The following is a 6,147-nucleotide window of genomic DNA, read 5'->3' on the forward strand; positions in this document are numbered from 1 at the left end:
GGGCTTTGTTCCTTGTCACCACACCATGCTCATCTTGCTTGTTGTGGAAGACCCACTTGGTTCCTACAACATTTTGGTTAGGACGTGGAACTAAATGCCATACCTCATTCCTCGTGAAGTTGTTGAGTTCCTCTTGCATTGCCAGCACCCAATCCGAATCTTGAAGTGCTTCCTCTACCCTGTGTGGCTCAATAGAGGAAACAAAAGAGTAATGTTCACAAAAATGAGCAACACGAGATCGAGTGGTTACCCTCTTATGAATGTCGCCGAGGATGGTGTTCACGGGGTGATCTTGTTGGATTGCTTGGTGGACTCTTGGGTGTGGCGGCCTTGGACCCTCATCATCTTCCTTGTCTTGATCATTAGCATCTCCCCCTTGATCATTGTCCTCCTCTTGAGGTGGCTCCTCTTGATCTTCATCATCATCATCTTGAGCTTGATCCTCATCTTGAGTTGGTGGAGATGCTTGCATTGAGGAAGATGGTTGATCTTGTGCTTGTAGAGGATCTTCGGGTTCCTTAGGACACACATCCCCAATGGACATGTTCCTTAGCGTGACGCATGGAGCCTCTTCATCATCTAGCTCATCAAGATCAACTTGCTCTACTTGAGAGCCGTTAGTCTCATCAAACACAATGTCACAAGAAACTTCAACTAGTCCAATGGACTTGTTAAAGACTCTATATGCCCTTGTGTTTGTATCATAACCAAGTAAAAAGCCTTCTACAGCCTTAGGAGCAAATTTAGATTTTATACCTCTTTTAACAAGAATAAAGCATTTGCTACCAAAGACTCTAAAATATGAAACATTGGGCTTTTTATCAGTGAGGAGTTCATATGATGTTTTCTTGAGGATTCGGTGTAGATATAACCGGTTGATGGCGTAGCAAGCGGTGTTGACCGCCTCGGCCCAAAACCGATCTGAAGTCTAGTACTCATCAAGCATGGTCCTCGCCATGTCCAATAGAGTTCTATTCTTCCTCTCCACTACACCATTTTGTTGTGGCGTGTAGGGAGAAGAGAACTCATGCTTGATGCCCTCCTCCTCAAGGAAGCCTTCTATTTGTGAGTTCTTGAACTCCGTCCCGTTGTCGCTTCTAATCTTTTTGATCCTTAAGTCGAACTCATTTTGAGCCCGTCTCAAGAATCCCTTCAATGTCTCTTGGGTTTGTGATTTTTCCTGCAAAAAGAACACCCAAGTGAAGCGAGAATAATCATCCACAATTACAAGACAATACTTACTCCCGCCGATGCTTATGTAAGCGATCAGGCCGAATAGATCCATGTGGAGTAACTCAAGCGGCCTGTCGGTCATCATGATGTTCTTGTGTGGATGATGAACACCAACTTGCTTCCCTGCTTGACATGCGCTACAAACCCTGTCTTTCTCAAAATGAACATTGGTTAGTCCCAAAATGTGTTCTCCCTTTAGAAGCTTGTGAAGATTCTTCATTCCAACGTGGGCTAGTCGGCGATGCCGGAGCCAACCCATGTTAGTCTTAGCAATTAAACAAGTGTCGAGTTCAGCTCTTTTGAAATCAACTAAGTATAACTGACCCTCTAACACTCCTTTAAAAGCTACTGAATCATCACTTCTTCTAAAGACAGTAACACCTACATCCGTAAAAAGACAATTGCAGCCCATTTTGCATAATTGAGAAACAGAGAGCAAATTGTAATCTAATGAATCTACAAGAAAAACATTGGAAATAGAATGGTCAGGTGATATAGCAAGTTTACCCAATCCTTTGACCAAACCTTGATTTCCATCCCCGAATGTGATAGCTCGCTGGGGATCTTGGTTTTTCTCATATGAGGAGAACATCCTTTTCTCCCCAGTCATGTGGTTTGTGCACCCGCTATCTCCAACTTGCCCCCCGGATGCATAAACCTACAAAACAATTTTAGGCCTTGTTCTTTGGTACCCAAACGGTCTTGGGTCCTTTGACATTAGAAACAAGCACCTTGGGTACCTGAAAGGGAAATGTGCCCTTGGGCCATTTCTAAGTATTTTGGTGATTGAGTGCCAACACAAGTGCTTAAATGTGAATCTATACCCATGGATGGACATAGTGCAAATCAAGAGTAAAGGTATGTTTCTAAGCCTTAGTACATTGTTTTGAAGACTAATGTATTGTGTCTAAGTGCTTGAAACAGGAGAAATCAAGTCAGAGAAAAGTTGGCTATGTACAGCCAAAAGGCTATTCGGTCTGGAGCACCGGACTGTCCGGTGGTGCATCGGACAGTGTCCGGTGCGCCAGGCTGCCTCGAGCAAAGTGGCCGCTCTCGGGAATTCGCCGACGGCGTACGGCTAAAATTCACCGGACTGTCCGGTGTGCACCGGACTGTCCGGTGAGCCAACGGTCGGTCGGGCCAACGGTCGGCCGCGGAATCCGTGCGCGACACGTGGCCGAGCCAACGGTCGGAAGGGGGCACCGGACTGTCCGGTGTGCACCGGACTGTCCGGTGTGCCAACGGCTCCTAGATCTGCAACGGTCGGCTGCGCCATTTTAGGAAGGAGATCGGGCACCGGACAGTGTCCGGTGTGCACCGGACTGTCCGGTGCGCCCGATGACAGAAGGCAAGATCAGCCTTCCAGAATTGCTCTCAACGGCTCCTAGCTGCCTTGGGGCTATAAAAGGGACCCCTAGGCGCATGGAGGAGTATACCAAGCAACCTTAGAGCATCCTTGATCATCCACACTCAGTCTTTGCGCATTCGTTTGTCATTCTCAGTGATTCGAGCTCCGTTCTAGTGAGAACTTTGAGATAGTCTTTTGAGCTCGATTCTTGGCCGTGTGTGTGCGCATTTTGCTGTGGATTTGTGTGTGTTGCTTCCCTCCCTTACTACGTATTTCTTTGTGAATCTCAAGTGTAAGGGCGAGAGACTCCAAGTTGTGGAGATTCCTCGCAAACGGAATTTGAAAGGAAAAGCATAACACTGTGGTATTCAAGTTGATCATTGGATCACTTGAGAGGAGTTGAGTGCAACTCTCGTCCGTTGGGACGCCACAACGTGGAGTAGGCAAGTTTTGTACTTGGCCGAACCACGGGATAAACCACTGTGTCTTCTCTGTGTTGATCTTTTGTGGTATTGTGATTTGTTGAGACTCATCTCTAGCCACTTGGCAATTTATTGTGCTAACACTTAACAAGTTTTTGTGGCTATAAGTTTAAGTTTCACAGGATCACCTATTCGCCCCCCCTCTAGGTGCTCTCAATTGGTATCAGAGCCGTTCTCTTCAAGAAGGGACTAATCGCCCGAAGAGATGGATCCTAAGGGGAAGGGAATCGTGATCAACGACAAGGAGAAGGAGTCCTTCGTCAACGAGCCGAAGGATGACAAGCCTACTGACTCGGGCTCGGGCCACAAGCGCAAAGACGGGAAGAAGAAGAAGACAAGGCGCATCAAGGAGATCGTCTACTACGACGATAGAGTCTACCTCTTCCCAAAAGGACGACGACAACGACTACAGGAAGACGGTCAATTCGAACTTTTCATTTGATTATTCTCGTATTCCACATAGTTCGAATTCGCATTTGCTTTCCATTCCTCTTGGCAAACCTCCACACTTCGATGGGGAAGACTACGGATTTTGGAGTCACAAAATGCGTAGTCACTTATTCTCTCTCCATCCAAGCATATGGGAGATTGTAGAGAATGGAATGAAATTTGATAGCTCGGATAGCCCTATGCTTATAAATGAACAAATCCATAGAAATGCACAAGCTACTACTGTTCTATTAGCATCTTTGTGCAGGGAAGAGTACAATAAGGTGAGCGGCTTGGACAACGCCAAGCAGATATGGGACACCCTCAAAATCTCTCATGAGGGAAACGACGTCACCTTGCTCACCAAAATGGAGTTGGTGGACGGCGAACTTGGACGGTTCGCGATGATAAGGGGGGAGGAGCCAACGCAAACATACAACCGGCTCAAGACCCTTATCAACAAAATAAGGAGCTACGGGAGCACGCGATGGACGGACCACGACGTCGTCCGCCTAATGCTAAGGTCATTTACCGTTCTTGATCCTCATTTGGTGAACAATATACGTGAAAATCCCAGGTACACCAAGATGTCACCCGAAGAAGTTCTTGGGAAATTCGTTAGTGGGCGAATGATGATCAAGGAGGCAAGGTACGTGGACGACGCCTTGAATGGTCCGATCAACGAGCCACAACCCCTTGCTCTCAAAGCAACACGAAGCAAGGAGGCGCTACCTAGCAAGGTGGCACAGTTTGAGGCGGCCGGACTTAATGATGAAGAGATGGCTCTCATCATCAAAAGATTCAAGACGGTGCTTAAAGGTCGCAAGGGACAGCCAAGCAAGACCAAAGCCAAGGGGAAGCGCTCATGCTTCAAATGTGGTAAGCTTGGTCATTTTATTGCTAACTGTCCCGACAATGATAGTGATCAGGATCAAGGGAACAAGAGGGAGAAGAAGAAGAACTATAAGAAGGCAAAGGGCGAGGCGCATGTAGGCAAGGAGTGGGACTCGGACTGCTCCTCTTCCGACTCCGACAATGAAGGACTCGCCGCCACCGCCTTCAACAAGTCATCCCTCTTCCCCAACGAGCGTCACACATGCCTTATGGCAAGGGAGAAGAAGGTGAGTACTCGAGACTCCACTTATGCTTCTTCTAGTGATAATGAGTCTAGTGATGATGATGACATAGATTATTCATGCTTGTTCAAGGGCTTAGATAGATCTAAGATAGATAAAATTAATGAATTGATTGATGCCTTGAATGATAAGAATAGGCTTTTAGAAAAGCAAGAGGATTTGTTGTATGAAGAACATGACAAATTTGTAGAAGCACAAAAATCACTTGCATTAGAGATTAAGAGAAATGAAATGCTTTCTTTTGAACTATCTACTTGTCATGAAACCATTTCTACTTTAAAAAGTGTCAACAATGATTTAAATGCTAAATTAGAAGTAGCAAATAAATCTAATTCTTGTGTAGAACATGTTGTAATTTGTACTAGGTGTAAAGATTTTGACATTGATGCTTGCAGTGAACACCTAGTTTCAATTTCCAAGCTTAATGATGAGTTGGCTAGTCTTAATGCTCAACTTAAGACTAGCAAGAATGATTTCGATAAGCTAAAATTTGCAAGGGATGCCTACACGATTGGTAGACACCCCTCAATTAAGGATGGACTTGGCTTCAAGAGGGAAGCCAAGAACTTAACAAGCCATAAGGCTCCTATCTCCGCCAAGGAGAAAGGGAAGGCTCCTATGGCTAGAAGTACTAAAAGGAACCATGCTTTTATGTATCATGATAGGAGACAAACTAGAAATGCTTATAGGAATTATAATGCTTATGATGATTTTGACTCTCATGCCATGTTTGCGTCTAGTTCTTCTTATGTGCATGATAGAAATGTTGGTAGGAGAAATGTTGTTCATAATATGCCTAGGAAAAATGTTGTTAATGTTCCTAGGAAAGTTAATGAGCCTTCTACAATATATCATGCTTTGAATGCTTCCTTTGCAATTTGTAGAAAGGATAGAAAGGTGATTGCTAGGAAGTTAGGGGCAAAATGCAAGGGTGATAAAACTTGCATTTGGATCCCTAAGGAAATTGTGACTAACCTTGTAGGACCCAACAAGAGTTGGGTACCTAAGTCCCAAGCCTAAATTTGCCTTGCAGGTTTATGCATCCGGAGGTTCAAGCTGGATTATCGACAGCGGATGCACAAACCATATGACGGGGGAGAAGAAGATGTTCACCTCCTACGTCAAGAATAAGGATTCCCAAGATTCAATTATATTCGGTGATGGGAATCAAGGCAAGGTAAAGGGGTTAGGTAAAATTGCAATCTCCAATGAGCATTCTATTTCTAATGTATTTTTAGTAGAGTCGCTTGGATATAATTTGCTATCTGTTAGTCAATTATGCAATATGGGATATAACTGTTTGTTTACAAATGTAGATGTGTCTGTCTTTAGAAGAAGTGATGGTTCACTAGCTTTTAAGGGTGTATTAGACGGCAAACTTTATTTAGTTGATTTTGCAAAAGAAGAGGCCGGTCTAGATGCATGCTTAATAGCTAAGACTAGCATGGGCTGGCTGTGGCATCGCCGCTTAGCACATGTGGGGATGAAGAACCTTCACAAGCTTCTAAAGGGAGAACAC

The sequence above is a fragment of the Zea mays genome, chromosome 3, assembly GCF_902167145.1.
Source record: "Zea mays cultivar B73 chromosome 3, Zm-B73-REFERENCE-NAM-5.0, whole genome shotgun sequence".
Taxonomy (NCBI): Eukaryota; Viridiplantae; Streptophyta; class Magnoliopsida; order Poales; family Poaceae; genus Zea; species Zea mays.